Here is an 18,567-nt window from a genome sequence, read left to right as displayed (position 1 = left end):
GTAAAACCCTTGGTGTGTGCTTTTAGGCTTTTATTTGCAAGATGAGCTTCTATACTACGGAGATTTATTTGAAACGACTTGAATCTAATCTGCTTCTCCGCTTCGGTTTTGTATATTTTGTTGTACTGTTTCATCCACTCCTCAAAATGCTCCTCGTCAGATTTCACAGATGCAGCAGCAGCCATTGCTCCAAATCACCCCTCCTGTATTTAAAAAAAAAAATTGCTGGAGAATCAACAAGGAAATATATTTATTTATTATTTATAACACACATGCAAGCTTCAAAACCACACATATCAAACCCTAAAAAAACAATATGCATCTTAGTTAGTTTCACGTATCATCCTAAAATAATGTAACAACCGCTTTCAAAAGAACGAACTGATTAACAGTTGTAATGCGAATATAAGGTAAAAGAAAATTGTAAGCTTCAACAGAGACATTACAGATTAACAACACTTATGACAAAGGATCGTGTGCTGTGTAGCAGTTTCATAACTACCACAGAAAACCATAGTACGTTGACTAAAACAAACAATAAAAAAGAAGAGAAAAAGACCTTTTACTGCAGCGAAAAACTAATCTCGACATACAATAAACGGTGGTACGGATGAAATAGATGGATATAAAGGCAAGGTGAAAAGTTAAAACCTAGGGGAAGGCTGTGGGGAATTTTGGATTAAAGCCGACTTGGCGTGCGAGGCTCAAGGAGTCGAGTTGATAATTATTTGTAACTAGGCACTACTAGAAAAGTGGTCATTTTGCTACGGAAATTTCCTACGCAAAAAAATGCGTCACAAATTCTGACACATTTACTACGCATTTCCTACGGAAAAAAGACCTTGATTTTTTTGGGCAATTTGTGACACAATAGTGACAAATATACTAATTCTAAGTATTATGTCGGAAATGCGTAGCAACTGCGTAGCAACTTGCTACTCATTTCCGACGGAACCATTATTTATTTGTTGGAATTAGATTTATATGTTAAATTCATTTAAATATTAATTGTTGCGTCAGAAATGCGTAGCAACTTGCTACGCATTTATGACGAATTATTTATTATTATACTTAGATTATATTTTATGTTTAATCAGCATTATTATTAATTATTGCGTAGGAAATGTGTAGCAACTTGTTACGCATTTGTGATGGAAAATTTATTGTGTATGAAATGTGTAGCAACTTGCTACGCATTTGTGATGGAAAATTTATTACCATATTGCGTAGGAAATGTGTAGCAACTTGCTACGCATTTGTGATGGAAAATTTATTGCGTAGGAAATGTGTAGCAACTTGCTACGCATTTGTAATGGAAAATTTATTGCGTAGGAAATGTGTAGCAACTTGCTACGCATTTGTGATAGAAAATTTATTACCATATTTAAATATTTAACTAGTTTTATTATTACCATATTTTATTATTACCATACATCTCATAATTCCCTTTCAATCATTACTATCCACCATATTAATAATAAGTTTAAAAGTTTTCAAATTTCATCCTTATAAAAATCCTTAATCTTTTTATGAATGGTTTTATTTTGAAAGAAAAGGATTCAAATTATTTTTTGTATGGTCGAGTCCGGAACATCATAAAGTACAAAATCTAATCAAAAATAAATATATATAAACATTAGTAAACACTCAAAAGTTAATGGCTTTCTTTTCAATAATAGTTTCATTAACCTTAAACTTCAAGTTTTAACAATACTAAATCCCTAAATTTATATTCAAGCACAAAATTCAAACTCCTCATCTAACTCACTGCTAAAAGGGAAAACCATAAATTTGTATAATTTGTATAAAATGCATAACCATGATTTGGTAATTGTAAGCTACCCGAGTACCTGTTGTGCATTGCATAAAATAAATGGCAAACACCACGATAAGGCTGGGTTTAACAAGAAATGAAAATAAGTTATCGAAATTGGAAATCATAAAAATGAATACATGTACCTCGAGTACAATATTGTTTGGCCGGTATCGGTTAGGTTTGGTACGGTATCGATTCATTGAAATCGAAACTGAAACCATATAATTTAATATTGTTACTGGTACCGATATTGTTCGGGTGGTATCGGTCAGTTCCTTAGGATAGCAATTCTTGTGTTGGAATTTCTACCAAAAAAAACATTTTCCTAAAAAAAATAAAACAACTTTTAGAAAAAAAAAAAAACCTTTTTATAGTAAAGTCGAATACAAAACATTTTAAAAAAACTAACAATAAAAGATTACAAAATGAAAAAAAAAAGAAAGAAAACAAAAAGGGTTTACACATAATTGAGCCAATCAAAAGCTTTACTTCAACTTCACATGGATCACCATCCTATGGTCCATTATTCACCTAATAATCAATCTAACGGTTAAAAATACTCTAGAATCAAAAGCTTTAGTTTAAACCCTAAATTCTTTTTACTTTGAAGAGCAGCACACCACAAACCCCCTTCCCCCTTCTCTCTCGATCAACCTAGCCTATCTCCGGCGACATGCCAGCCGGTGCCGGCCGCTCTCCGACAACCACGCCCCACACTGCGTCTCCTTCTGCCGACGACACTCACCCACACAAACAAACCATCACCTCTTGAGTCCTTCATCATCTTCAGGTTCAGTTCAGTCAAGATGAAGTTGAATAGATCTGGAAATTGATGTTCATACAAATCTGCATACGTTTGGTACGAATCTGGATGTGTTGTTGTTGATTCGTACGAATTGGGAACAATTTTCTTTGAAAATCTTCCCAAATATTATCATATGCTTAATTAAATAAGACAATATATGACTCTGCTTCCGTAGTCATGAAATAAATAGTAATTACTTGAATGACCGGTGCACCGATAACTGCATTTAAGAATTATATATTAAATTCGAGAAGATAACTATCAATTACGCATAGAGTTCTAAATCAAGATTCAAGTTTTGCTTCATCGACTCAACAAACTGAGCATCTAATGCTAAAAGTCAAGGTAGAGATGTGTGTGATTTCCAATTTTTCAGTTTTTTTTCATGTCTTCTATGACTAGTATAAGTACCGTGTGTAAGTTAATTAAATTATTTATTAGTGTTTACATATAACTTTGAAATTTATGATTAATGTTATTGAAATTTTATAGTTTTTAGTTTTATTTGCTTTTGTATCTGATCTCTCGGATGTTTTATAAACAGAATAAAACTAGAAAAAACATTAAATTTCGTGACAATTATGTAGCAAAAATAAAAAATTAACTTCCGTTAAATGGGTAGGAAAATGCGTAGAAAAATATGTAGCAATTTCTGACAGCCCTTTTCTGTTAGAAATGGGTAGGAAAATGCGTAAAGAAACCAGTTTCCTACGAGTGGTTTAACTACATATGCATTTCGTCACAAATTCGTAGAAAATTAAATTTCGTGACAATTGTGTAGCAAAAATTAAAAATTAACTTCCGTTAAATGGGTAGGAAAATGCGTAGAAAATGTGTAGCAATTTGTGACAGCCCTTTTCTGTCAGAAATGGGTAGAAAAATGCGTAGAAAATGCGTAAGAAACCAGTTTCCTACGAGTGGTTTTCCTACATACGCATTTCGTCACAAATTCGTAGAAAATCGCGAGTTGTGACGCATTTTCTACGGAAAATGGTGTCATAAATTTTAATTTTTCTAGTAGTGAGGGTTAAGACCCGCCCGCGTTGCGGCGCGGGTATATCGTAAACATTGAATGGATTAGTCCAAATGTTATATGATGCATTAACCATATGAAAACACACATTTCGACGTATCCAGTTGAACTCAGTATAACCTGTATAAGCATTATGATTGGATCAAACGTAAAGTAAATGGAATTCATATCGAACAATCATAACGTATTATATGTGACCCAACTTATACAAAGAAAACGTAACGGGTATGAAGGAAAATATGCACATGTAATCGAAAGGGATTAATTAGATCTTTCGAAAAAAGGGGAGAAAAAGAAACCATAATTTGATTCCACTCGGTTCGAAACAAACATTACGAAACATACATAAAATAAACACGAAAATATATTATATTTGACCTGAATCATTTCCCAAAAAAGTTTACGTCGAAACGTAGAACAACTTGAATTTATACGAAAACGTACATAGAAATATGCACGTAAAAATGGTTTCTTTAAACGAAAACGTATTATATTTGACCTGACTCGTCTATAAAAAAAAGTTTACGTAATGTAGAAGAAATCATATTTACACATACCCATACATAAAATATGCACGTAAAAAATAGTTTTTAAGTAAAGGAAGTATAGGGGTAAACTAAAACAAAAAATTAGTAAAAAATTTAATAGGTTAAAAACGTTCGTAAAACCGTGCCAAGTAGCACCAATGCCACAACCACATCGACTCTCAACATCGTAAAAATAAGATAAAATGATAAAAATTACACTGAACGAAAAGCAGACGAAAATAGCAGACTAAAGTCTTTGAACCACGCACACCCGTTACAGTGTCTTAATGCGAAGAAATTAACCAGAAACGTAAAACGTAGAAAATAATAACTTAGTCGATTTACGACTCGCCCGTTGCGGCGAACTTTTCAAAAGGGGAAAAATGGACGCGTTGCGACGGGTCTGTCAAATATGAAAAATATAGCAAAAACGTTGAACCTCACATGCACGCTACGACATGTTAACTCGCAAAATTTAGAATGTGTGACGCCCAACTTTTCACATTCGACTAATAACAAAAAAAATTCTTACAATTTTACAAAAAATTGACATGACCCGTTTGCATTAAGAACTTTTCCCCTGCTTTTAACATCGTCAATTTACTTAAGTTCTACGACATTTTTCAAAATAGCAAAGTGGTGACCATATAAGGTTCACCATAAACATTTTGTACAACCTATACAAAAGGTTTAGAAATCCAAACTACATACTAACATACTAAACACAAGTTTAACACCATATCACAAAATAAAAACTTTGACCCATACATAATAGACAACTTGAACCGGAAGCGTGTAAAAAGTCGACATTGTGTGTTCGGTCCGAGTGCGCCGCAATCAAGCAAGAAATTTACCTATTATTCATAACAACAAAACATTGTTAGTTCGTAATATCTAACTATTGAAATCCTTTTAATTCCGTATCATCAGTCGACCCATTAACATATCACATAGCTTTACTAACATTATCACCTCCATTCGGAAACATTCATCATACCACTTTCCGATTCATTTATAACGAACCGCTATGTATCAAGTCCTTCATTATACTTACGTTATTTGACCCGTTATGAACAAGTCAAATTCTCAAACATTCCAACAATCATTCTACTTATCATTCCAACCCATTAAACGGGTTATTTTCCAATTTGCTTCAAACCTTATCTTTTGGACATTTCTCCATATAAACTCATTATATCTATTCAATCATGAATCGTAAAGGAAACTTACACTAAATTCATAGTACTAAATATTATCATTCATAAATCTACAAGTAGAGTACATAAAGTTCAAATGAACTTACCGTGGTCTTGAGTTCCTTGCGCTTCGGAGTGACTTGCTCCTTCTTTGTTCCTATACATCATAACTCATACACTTAGCTTTCATTACTTTCACAATTCACTATCCTTCTTTATGAGGTCTACTAATCACATACATCATTACCATAAACACGTTACATTAACTCATCAAGTATTCATGTAAAACCATAACCTAACCGACTTAGGCATTTCATCGAACACCTTATGTGCATACTAATTAATAAGCATAAAGTACAAGTACTTAAAGCATGTTTTCCTTTGTAATTCATCCATTAATTAACATAGTTAGTATATGTATCTCTTAGCATCACAATTTGTCATCATAAACATATACACTTTGTTCTAACTCACCTATTTATCATAATATCACCAACATTCATCTAATTAACATATAAAATTTCACAACTTCAAATCATTCATGAGCATATAAGTGGGTTTTCCCTAAATTCATCATCATATTCAGAATTTATCATATCTTGATGTCTACACTACCATAGCAACCATTATTCATACTAGATTTAACATTGCATTCACGGATTACACTAAACCCACTACATCAAATATCACCAAATCATGAAATTAAACTTACTTGACACTTATAACACTTAGGGAATCATGATTCCTAGCTCATGCATTGAAATCTCAGCCTTTTACTCCTTCAATTTTGTGGGGAATTGAAGGACTAGGGTTATGAAGGAGAAGTTCCTCCTGGCTTCTCTCTCTCGATCGAACATACACCCACACACACATACTGGGCATTTTTTTTAGTTAGGTGTTTTAATCTCACATTTTCACTTAACCTCCTTCATCTTTTTAGAACATAACACTTTCTTTTTATTTTTATAATTCTCTAGTAACATCCATGCATACATAAGACCTCTTTTTTTTTTATTAATATTTATAAAACCTTAATGATGGTAAAAATTATGTTTACCATTTCTTTTCATAAAAAAAATTATGCGGATAAAACGTTAGAACGTGTCATACGAATTTGGGGTGTTACAGAATGTAAAACGAAAAACTTGCTAAAGATAAAAAGTATGGGGTACGAAAGTTGTAAATAATAAAGTGTTGTGTTAAATTATAAAAGATGAAAAACTTTGAAGTAAAATTAAAAAAAATGAAAAGGGGTTAAAATGTAAAATATGAGATGTTCGTGTCAAATGTGAAAAACCTAGTTTTTTTTAAACACTCTCCAAGCATAAGGTACAAGTCATGATGCACATATAAGTTGCTTATTTATATATGGAATAATTAAATGTGTTTAAGATTTAGACCACCTATAGTGGTGCGTTATTTGGACGCGTTTAAGGTTTAGACCACCCGTAGTGGTGTGTTATTTGGGTTTTTTTGGCCCATAACGCCGGAAAACGTTGTGGCCACCGCCCCTAGGGCGTTTTCGGGTCTTTTTTTAGTTGGGCGTTTTCGAAAAAATGTACTGTTGGGCAATGGTTATAAAAAAATTATTTTTCAATTTTTATTATTTACTTTCTCACCTATTTAAACCCCAATTCAACCCACTTTTTTACAAACTCTTCTCTTATTCTTTATAAAAAAACATAGAGTAAACTGCAATTTTACACCCTGAGGTTAGGGGTCATTGGCATGTCTACCCCCCTAAGGAAATAATTGCAATTTTACCCCCCACTGTTTGCTCTTATGTCGCATGTTTACCCCCCAGTGTCAAAGTGGCTTAACAGTCAACATTATAAGCTGATGGTCAAAGGGTAAAATTGTCATTTTGCTACTAATGTCAAGCTTCTTCTGTACAACACCCTCTATAAGTAACATAACAAAGCATAATTACCCCCCACCTTCCCACCATTGTCCTTCAAGCTTCTTCTCCGGCGACGGTGATCAGTGTCTCTCCGGCGACAACAACTCGTCCGATCATTCTTCTCCTCGATCATTTTTCTCCTCCGGTCACAACAACCACTGCCGCTATCTTCATATCAGTCTAAATGCCAGTCTTTTGTTGGCTAATCCGCTATCTCATCCGCCACACCAAAGGTATAATCGGCCAATGTTAGTTAATCAGGGTCAGATTTAGTCATTATCATATTATAAACAGGGTTTAGGGTCTGATTTGGTTCACTATTGGTTTTTTTTACAGTTGACCTGACGATGAGCTTATCAAGCTCATCATTGGTGGTCCACCTGGTGGTCTCTGTGTTTGGGAGGCCTGTCCTCAACTTCCATCTACCACCGGAGAGTTGAGCAGATGTTTTTAGCTTTTGTGTAATATGTAGGTTAACTTAACTTAATCGAAGCTTTTGTGTAATATGTAGGTTAACCTAACTTAACTTATTTAGCTTTTGTCTAAAATGATGATGATGATTTTGGGTATGTTGTTTTATGCATTTTGTGTAAAATGTTGATGTTGGTTACCTAGTACTTAGCTAATCTAGGTTAATGTTGGTATCTTGATCAGCAGATTGATCAACATGGGCAGCACACTCATTGTTTCTTGACATTATGTTTGATCAGCAGATTGATCAAAATGGGCAGCACACTCATGTAGATGACAGTTTCATGTGCATTTGCAGGTTGTAAATAACACACACTGGTTTATCACAGTTTGGGCATACGTGTGCTTAATCAGATTCTAAAATGACAGTTTGCATGTGCATAAGTTCTAATCAGGTTCTAGAACACATTGTCTGAATGTGTTACAATGTCTGAATGTGAGTTACAATGTCTGAATGTGGTTGTTAGTGCAGCAGTGGTTTCATACATGGTCAGAGCAGCAGTGGTTTCATACATGATCAGATACATTGAATGAAATTGTTAGTGCAGCATGTATGCTTTATTTTTTGAGTATAGAACACATTGCAGCAGGTATGCTTGATTTTTGAACAGGTATGCTTGTTAGGTTTCACATTTTTGGTTGATTTTTGAACACCTTATAGAAATAACTGATTTGATATAAATGTGAACTATGATAACTGTGTTTCTAACTGTTTCTAACTCTCAGAATTGTCATTTATCCGGTGAGAATTTTTCTTACTCATTGTCACGGCCCTAGCCCCGGTTTGACCCGGTCAAGAGCCGCGGACCAGGAACCCCGTGGTATTTAATTTAGGCGACAACGGAAGTCTTTAATACAGGATCTTTTAATAAAAACTTCCCGTTTATTTTATTACATAATTTAAGGATAAAACCCTGTAATTTACAATAAAGTGATTTCACTGGGAAATCTTTATTTTACAAAACATGTTCATTTATTTATTTATATTGAGCCACTTCCTTAAGCTTGTAGTGCTTCACGGCACTTTTCCTGGATCACAACAGATCACCTGAAACATGTTTGAAAAAGGTTTTGTCAGCGGGGAAATACTGAGTGAATCATTCTTTTTATCTAAAATGATACTTTTTGTTATACTTTTTGGAAAATAACTAAAGATGGAGAAGCTGTTATATATGCTGATGACTTTAAACATTGCAAAGAGAGGTATACCCTATACCAACTACAAATATATTGAATTACACTTCCCGATGTATAATGTTCTTAATTGCTGATTTTTTCTTCAAGCATTTAAATGGAACAGTTTTGGAGTCTTTTGTTCGTCCTGCAGTTCGTATAACAGATGCATATAATGCTTTGCTTGTTAGGTTTCAGATTTTTGAGCAGGTATGCTTGTTAGGTTTCAGATTACGTGTTCAAAAATCAGAATTAGGTTTCAGATCATAGAACAGGTTCAGATTTTTTATTTATAGAATCATAGAACAGGTATTTGATTTTGGCGGGAAGGGTTTTGGAAGTTGCAGGGGGTAATGTTTTGTCTTAACACAAAGTACAGGGGGTAATAACAAAGGACAAATTAGTAATTTACCAGTGGGGGGGTAATTGTGCGACTTAACAGGAATGTTGGGGGGTAAAATGTAAGGGTAATATAGTCATTTCAACTTAGAGTTAACAGATCTATTAGCCACTTTGACGCCGGGGGGTAAACATGCGACATAAGAGCAAACAGTGGGGGGTAAAATTGCAATTATTTCCTTAGGGGGGGGGGGGTAGACATGCCAATGACCCCTAACCTTAGGGTGTAAAATTGAAGTTTACTCAAAAACATATTATGCATCCATTCCCCCTCCCCTTTTGGTGTTCCGTCTTAGCCAAGCAACCCAAATTCATATCGTCCGAACACCACCCAACCACTACCAACCAATAATTACCAAGATTGTTATCCGAACACGATAGAGTACACGCAACTATTAGTACTTTTGCATGTCTTGATGTCAACGTATTTTTTATAGTTAATGAAATATTATTTGCTTTATTTTTTTTTTTCAAAAGAAAATTATTAAAAATAAATAATTGGGTAATGATTGAATGATACATTATACCACTACACTGATTTTGAACTTCACATCCTATAATGTCCCATGCTGACTGGGATGCCACATGTCGGATTACGCCCAACAGAGAGGCATTATCATAATGTCTCACTACACGTGGTCTTACTAATTTGTGATAATTACCATGTTTTAAAATATTGATAAATATTAGTATTTAAATGTGTTTTAAGTCTAAATATTTGCACTTTTCATAAAAAAAAAGTTAACATATGAAACTTGCTTAAAAACTACAATTGCATATATTAACAAATGGACTTATAATATGCACTTGACAAGAGTAAATAAATATTAGCCATCTATGGCTAACTACTGACAATACAAATTCACAAGATGAACTGAATTGAACGAAACACTTAAAAGCTAAAGAACCTCTAAAGTAGTATGTTTTAATTAAGGACTGATTAATTAATTAATTAATTAACAAAAATGACTAATTAGTTACAGACTAATTGATTACAGGACTAATTACTAAAGGACTAATTACTGTTACGTTAAGGCTTAGTGGAACAGTGATTACTGTTACGTTAAGGCTTAGCAGAACAGTGATTAATGTTATGTTAAGGCTTAGTGGAACAGTATAACGCTTAGTGTAACAGTGATTACTGTTACGTTAAGGCTTAGTGGAACAGTATAACGCTTAGTGTAACTGTGATTACTGTTACATTAAGGCTTAGTGGAACAATATAACGCTTAGTGTCACAGTGATTACTGTTACGTTAAGGTTTGGTTATTTGTGATAATTATCATGTCTTGAAATATTAATTAATTAGTAATTCTAGTATAAGTCTAATGTGATAAGTTAGTTTATATAAAATGCTTATGGTATTATGAATTGTAAGTTCAAGTTTTGTGATTAGTTTCTTGAATAATAAAATCAACTGGGTGTTAAGTCAATTTAGGTTTCGTTTTGCTCCTGATTACCAATTCTAAACCAGAAAGGCACGTGGCAAGAAAAGAAACATGTAAGTTTCACTAAACACACCCCATTCAACAACTTTTTTTCTTACGAAATTTAAAAACCGTAGAAAACAAAGGGTCAATCACAAATATCAAAAGTTAAAAACATAGGGTCAAAACAAGGAGATGAGAGCAAACCTTGGACAACAACAAACTTAATTCAATTAAAAAAAAACTTGTTTTGTCGCTTCTACTTGTCTAGTTGGCTGGCATCGATTTTGTTTGCTTATGCTGGTAAGTGGTAAATCACAAATTTACATATGGGCCTGATGCAATGCTTGTATTTTTATCTACGGCCCGATATAACTTTTATTCAAATAAATGATTTCTATCTTCTATCTGCAGTGGTTTCTCCACAAATTTCAGCTTTTCCTTTACCTCTATATCTTGAAGAGGTACTACCAGGGATTCGTCAGATAGGCATTTCTTGAGGTTGGATACATGAAATACGTCATGTACTCCAGCTAATTCTTCTGGTAGTTGTAAACGATAGGCAACTGGTCCTATTCGTTGGATTACTGGGAATGGTCCTACGTATCTTGGACTCAGCTTTCCTTTCTTACCGAACCGTACTACTCCTTTCCAAGGAGAAACTTTCAAAAGTACTTTGTCTCCGACTTGAAACTCTAGCGGCTTGCGGCGATTGTCTGCATAGCTTTTCTGATGATCTCGAGCCGTTTTCAGTCTTTCTTTGATTTGAGTTATCTTGTTAGTGGTTTCTTGTACAATTTCAGGACCTGATAGCTGACTTTCTCCTATTTTTGCCCAACAAACTGGAGTTCTACACTTACGTCCATACAGTGCTTCAAATGGGGCAGCTTCAATGCTTGAATGATAATTATTGTTATAGGAGAATTCAATTAAGGGTAAGTGGTTATCCTAGTTACCACCAAAATCAATTACACATGCTCGGAGCATGTCTTCCAGAGTTTGTATTGTCCTTTCACTTTGTCCGTCTATTTGTGGATGATAGGCAGTACTTAAATTTAGTCGAGTTCCCATTGCTTCCTGAAAACTAGTCCAGAAATGGGAAGTGAAACGACTATCCCTATCCGATACAATGGAGAGTGGGACTCCATGTAAGGATACTACTTCGTCTACATACAACTTGGCTAACCTTTCCATGCTAAAGGTTTCTTTCATGGGTAGAAAATGAGCTGATTTGGTTAATCGATCTACAATTACCCAAATTGCATCATTACCTTTTCTGGTTTTGGGTAACTTAGTAACAAAGTCCATTGTTATGAGTTCCCATTTTCATACAGGCATTTCTAATTGTTGTAGTAGTCCCGAAGGTTTCTGGTGTTCTGCTTTTACTTGCGAACAAGTAAGACATTTAGATACATATTTAGCTATGTCCTTTTTCATACCTATCCACCAGAAATTATTTCTTAAATCTTGGTACATCTTATTGTTACCGGGATGCATGGTATACCTAGATTTATGAGCTTCTTCTAGAATCTTATCTCTTAATTCTCCCTGCTTAGGTACCCAGATTCTTTTCTGGTGGAATCTCCAAATTCCATCATTTCCTTGCTCTAACTCTTTTATTCGTCCTTTCATTCCTTCAGCATCGTCTTCGATTGCTGTTTCTTGAACTTTCTTCAGTTGTTCCATTAAATCTAATTGCAGATTTAATCTAAGAGCACGAACTTGCTTTTGCTTTTCATGATACTTACGACTTAGAGCATCAGCGACTATGTTTGCTTTTCCTTCGTGATATTGAATATCACAGTCGTAATCACTTAGGATTTCCATCCATCTTCTTTGCCTCATGTTCAATTTTTTTTGCCCAAATATATACCTTAGACTTTTGTGATCCGTATAGACAGTAAACTTACTTCCATACAGATAATGCCTCCAAATCTTAAGGGCAAAAATTATTGATCCTAATTCTAAATCATGAGTCGTATAATTCTCTTCGTGCTTCTTCAATTGTCTTGAGGCATATGCAATTACCTTTTTGCGTTGCATTAATACACATCCTAATCCTAGCTTAGAAGCATCGCAGTAGACTTCAAAATCTTCCGTTCCTTCTGATGGGCTAGAATTGGAGCGTTTGTTAGCTTTTGCTTCATAATCTTAAAAGCCTCTTCTTGCTGGGGTCCCCATTCAAACTTAACTGCTTTACAGGTTAGCTTAGTCAAAGGTACAACTATCTTAGAAAAATCCTTAATAAATCGTCTATAGTATCCAGCTAAGCCTAAAAAGCTTCTAATTTCCATAGCTGTTTGCGGAACCTTCCATTTGGTGATTGCTTCTATTTTAGAAGGATCTACATGAATACCTTCGTGATTCACCATATGCCCTAAAAATTGCACTTCTTGTAGCCAGAATTCACACTTCGAGAATTTGGCGTAAAGTTTTTCCTTTCTTAACAAAGTTAAGAGTACATGCAGGTGCTCACAATGTTCTTCCTGACTTTTGGAATAAATAAGTATATCGTCGATAAAGACAATTACGAATTTATCCAAGTATGGTTTACAAATCAGATTCATCATGTCCATGAATGCTGCAGGAGCATTTGTTAGTCCGAAGGGCATGACTGTAAACTCATAATGATGATACCTAGTTCTGAAAGCAGTTTTAGGTATGTCTTCTTCTTGTACTTTCAACTGATGATATCCGGAGCGTAAGTCTATCTTAGAAAAATACCTAGCTCCCTGGAGTTGATAAAAAAGATCGTCAATTCTAGGTAATGGGTATCGATTCTTAATTGTAACCTTATTTAATTCTCTATAATCAATACACATTCTCATCGGTCCATCTTTCTTTTTCACAAACAACACTGGTGCTCCCCAAGGGGATGAACCAGGTTGTATAAATCCTTTGCTTAGTAATTCATCTAATTGCTTTTTCAATTCTAGCATTTCAGTGGGTGCTAGCCGGTAAGGTGCTTTAGCTATTGGGGTAGTTCCAGGAATTAGATGAATCCTAAACTCTACTTCCCTATCGAGTGGTAATCCAGGTAATTCTTTTGGGAATACGTCGGAGTATTCTGAGACTACTGGTATTTCCTTAAGTTCCTTACTTTTTGTGTTAATGATCACTGAAATCATATACACTACTTCTTGTTTTCTTGAATAACTAGCCAACTTCATTACTGAAATGAATTTCAGTGGCTTTCGAGGTTTATTTCCTGTGATTGAAATTACTTCTCCTGTAGGTGTATGGATTTCTACTGAATTTTTATCACAGAGAATTCTAGCATGGTTGGCTACTAACCAGTCCATTCCTAATACCACATCGAATCCGGCTAACTTCATAGGTAACAGGTTTGCGGAAAACTTATGGCCTAAGAGTTCTATCTTTCCTTCTCGCAAAACCTTATCTATGCTAACAGAATTTCCATCTGCCGTTTCGACTGTAAAAATCTGCCTAAGATTGGTCAATGGTAAATTAAGAGCTTGGCAGAATGAAGTATTAATAAAACTTTGGTTTGCACCAGAGTCAAATAATACTTTTGCAAACACGTCGTGAACTAAGAACGTACCAGTTATCACATCGGGAATGAGTTCTGCTTCTTGAGTGGTCAGCTGGAATGCTCTGGCATTCTTAGTAGTTCCGTCAGTCGTCTTAGCTTTGTTGTCTGCTGGTTTGACCAGTTTGCGACATTCGGTTCTGAAATGCCCGGTTTTCCCACAGTTATAGCAGATCCTGGTCTTTTTTCCTACAATCTTCCTCACGATGTCCTATATCTTTACAAAAGTTACAGGTTTCATTGCATTTTCCAAAATGTTTCTTTCTGCAATTCCTGCAGAAAGGCGGAGTGGAAGACTGTCCAATTCCCCTCTTCTTGAACCTGTTATTATTACCCATACGAAATCCTTGGGTAATTTTCTGAGCCAATTCCTTCTTCCGGTTTTCTTCTCTTGTACGTACCAGTTCGTCAGTTAGGGTGTTAGCTAGTTCCACCGCATCGTCTATAGTGCGAGGTCTCGCAGCTTTAACAATATTACGGATTTCGCCAATCAATCCCCAAACATAACGGGAAATGAGCACCGGTTTTGGCGAAGCCAGGGTTGGTACCACTCTCGCATACTCGAAGAATGTTGAAGTATATCCTCGACAGTCTACACCCACCATACGATGGCTCAGGAACTTATTTGCCATTTGTTCCTTTTCATACTCGGGACAGAATTTTCTTTCCATTAGCTGCTTAAATTCTTCCCAATTCATGGCATAGGCCATATTTCTTCCTTTGGCTTGAAGTACCGTATTCCACCATTCTAGCGCCCTTTCTTTAAAAAGATGTGAAACATACATAACCTTGTCTTCTTCAGCACATTTACTTATCATAATTACTGCTTCAGTTTTCTCTAACCAACGCAGTGTCGCAGTCGCCCCTTCATTGCCTGCAAATTCAACTGGTTTACAAGCAAGAAATTCTTTGTAAGTCCAACCAGGCGTTGCAGCTTTTATTTTCTTAGGAAGTGGGGCTTGTCGTGGATCGTTATCGTGATTAGTATGGTTGCCGCCTCCATTTATGCTATTACTGCAGTTATCTTCTTGAGTATGTTTACTAGGAATAATTTGTTGAGGTTCAACAGGTTTCTGAGCAGCAGCCAGGATTGCTGGAATAGCATTGGCTATCCCTTGAGCAACGATATTCTCGATATCTTGCCTGGTCATGAATTGATTTTCCTGATTTTGCTCAGATTGATTTACTTCATTAACTGGTTCATTACCAGCATTTTCCATCTGGTAATTATTATAGGTGTAAATTATTAGTGTCAAACTAAAAATATAACAAACAATTGCACATAAGCACACAAATTTTTACAACACACGTATAGCCAAAATTGCCGATTTCTCGACTTCCATTTTTATAGATTATATTAGGCATCCGTACACACTGTTATTTTAGAGAAGTTTTATTTTTAAACTATTTTACAGAGGTTATATTTCTTTATTACTATTGTTATTATACAAACACAGCCTCCCAACCCCACTATTCCTTTGTCAGCTGGCATTCTTAGTAGTGGCGTTCCCTCTCGTCGTATTTCCAGGAGATTTGCTCTCCCACCTCCCGGATCCTATTCCCTGCACCTATCAGCTCCTCGCCAAAATGGCGGTGTTCGGCTAAGTTTTCATTACTCATCGGTGGGTTTGGTATAGGTTCTGGGTCGAACTGAGGAAAGAAAGTATATGGGTTATTAAGAAGGTTTTGAAACTGCCAGTCATTAGTCCACCACTCGTCCATTTCTCCTAAAGGCTGGGTGTGGATTAGAGGGTCTGGAATAGCTGGTTCCAAATTCATTGGAAGTTGGGTTTCAGCAGGATAAGGGTAGAGATTGTTGGTGATAGGTCTAATGATATCACAACTTGTCAGTAGATGATCTAATTCCTCCTGAAATGGAAATTCTTCAGTTTGCTTAGAACTTTCCCCGATTTCTATTCCCGGTTGCCTAGAATTTTCCCTGATTTCTATTTCTGTTGGCCTAGAACTTTCTCCGATCTCGATCCCTTTTCCTTTATCCATAGGATTTTCTACTTTGGGAATTTTCCTAGTTGCTGGTTTCCTCCTGCGTACTTTCCTCCATCCTACATATCTTCTTCTTTTCTTAGGCTTTGATTTCTCCAGAGGTGGAGCTTGAAATTCCATAGGTTCCTCCACATCAGCAATGTAACCAGTAAAGTCGTTGGAAACTTCTATTGGTACAAGATAGAGATTGAGATTCTGAAGGGTTTCAGATAATTCATTCATGCTGTTTAGCATATATGCAAAAGGCACGCAAAATGCTAAGTTAAAATTTTATAACAAAATTTTACAAATAAACATTTAAGTTTTATTGCATACCGTGTGATTAATTTAATACAAAGGACAACTGAAAATCAAAACATACTAGGGTTTATTGTAACTTATTTATTTACTGGGTAACTTTTCTTTGGAGCTTCTGGCTTGCAAGTAATATAGGTACTAATACTGGTTCAGGGTACTGATAGTTTTTAAAGGTTAGTATTTACTGCTACCGTGGCTAACATATAAAGATCTGCCCATTTTTCATCTAATTTGTCTTCCCATGGTGGATTTTTGCCTATTTTCTGGGTTTCCTGATTAAATCTCACTTCCTTTGGTTGTGTTTTCTTTCCTTTCTCCTAACTTTTCCTGATAATCAAACTTCTTTTACTGGGAGAAAGTGGCTTCTCAAACTGTGCTTTACGGACAAATATTCCTTCTCCAGTATCTATGGAGTGTTTGGAGGATGATGATCCCTTATCTTTTGGTGTACTATCTAATTGACGATAAATGTCCGAAAGTCTTTGTTTACCCATACTGTATACAAATATTCAAATAATAATAAAACATATAATCACAAAATGTCAATCAGTAACATTAAGTATTTTGCTGAATACTTAATTGACTTAAATCAGTAGCTCTGATACCACCTTTTCCTGTTGATGCGTGTTAGTGTATATATGTTTTTAATATATAATTAAGTCCCTTTTTACACTTTTAGCCAAGTTTTAAATTTATAAAACACGATATTTACTAACACTAAACACACATATGGGCAAGTGCACCCATCGTGGACGTAGTATAGTGTTGGTAAGATACCGAGGTCGTCCAAGGACACAAGAGCTTTTAATACCGGTTTATCCTCAACGTCTAATCAAATCAAAAAGTTAGAAAAATGATTTTAAACTAAGAAAAATAAAAACTAACTAAATGCTGAAAAATAAAAATAAAATAAAAACAGATAGACAAGATGAATCACTTGGATCCGACACGTGTATTAGTATAACCTTTGATTATTTTCGCACTTTTGCACTTGTTTAAGAGATTATCTTAGTTATTGTAGTAGGCCCCTCTTTTGAAGGCGACGTTACCCTCAACCCAGTAGTTTGAGTCAGCAAGGATACAATCCTAAAGGGTCGGATTATTGAAAGATAATGAATTAAGTTATTAATGCAAATTGTGGTAGGCCCCGCTTCTGGCGGTGACGTTACCCTCGGCTAAGTAGTCTGAGTCAGCAGGGATACAGTCCTAAATAGCCGGGTTATAGTATTAATAGTAGTTAACTTATGAGCGGGTCAAAGAGTTTGGATCCCCGCCATCCAATACCTATGGGCATTGAAGGAGATCCTACTAAATTTGACCCAGGTCCCAAGCAGGACCTCTAAACGCTGAACAAGGGCAAGACCTTTACCAAACCGTTCCCTTAACCCCCGACCAGGTAGCCAACATACCTCCATATAGACCGTGGAGATATGAATGGTGAAAATCTTTTATTTTATATAGACAGTAAAATAATGCCAAGACACCACGGACAAACGATAAGGAAAGATCACCTTCAACATAAGTAACTAGTTATTAAAGTCATTAATACAAACCAAATAAAAAGTGCAAAAGATTAAAAATAAAAAGTATTATACTAAACACTTGTCTTCACCAAGTGATGTAAGAGACTTAGGAAAACATGGCCTTGATTGTCAAGAACTCTTACGATCAATCTTGGATCCCGAGACGACTCACACACTCTACGATGGACAATGGATGATGGTGGTGGATGATGGTGTTATGGTGGTGGTGGTGGGTGGTGGATGAGGTGTGAGAGAGGTGGTGTGCCAAGGGATGAGAGAGAATGAAGCCAAGCTCCTCTATTTATAGGCTGAACAGAAGGCTGGACACGGCCCCGTGTCCGCTGGACACGGCCCCGTGCCCGCCTGACACTCTCTCTCCTCATTAATTGTAATTGCGAATTACAATTAATGCGCCTGCTGTACTTTCACCACGCCCCCGTGCTCAC

At 35.6% G+C, this 18,567-nt stretch overlaps 1 long non-coding RNA gene across 1 annotated transcript; it reads right to left on the bottom strand.

Annotated features, from left to right (window-relative positions):
• Nucleotides 1-4,810: 4,810 nt before the first annotated feature.
• LOC110875082 lies at nucleotides 4,811-6,262 on the bottom strand. Its single transcript, XR_002556501.1, has 3 exons — nucleotides 6,090-6,262; nucleotides 5,485-5,534; nucleotides 4,811-5,035 (listed from the first exon to the last, which is right to left on the bottom strand). It is a non-coding gene; the product is annotated as an uncharacterized LOC110875082 (long non-coding RNA).
• Between the last annotated feature and the right edge of the window lie 12,305 nt (nucleotides 6,263-18,567).

This window comes from Helianthus annuus, chromosome 9, assembly GCF_002127325.2.
Source record: "Helianthus annuus cultivar XRQ/B chromosome 9, HanXRQr2.0-SUNRISE, whole genome shotgun sequence".
Taxonomy (NCBI): Eukaryota; Viridiplantae; Streptophyta; class Magnoliopsida; order Asterales; family Asteraceae; genus Helianthus; species Helianthus annuus.
The sequence above is the reverse complement of the archived record's forward strand: the minus strand, read 5'-3'. Positions and strand labels throughout refer to the sequence as shown.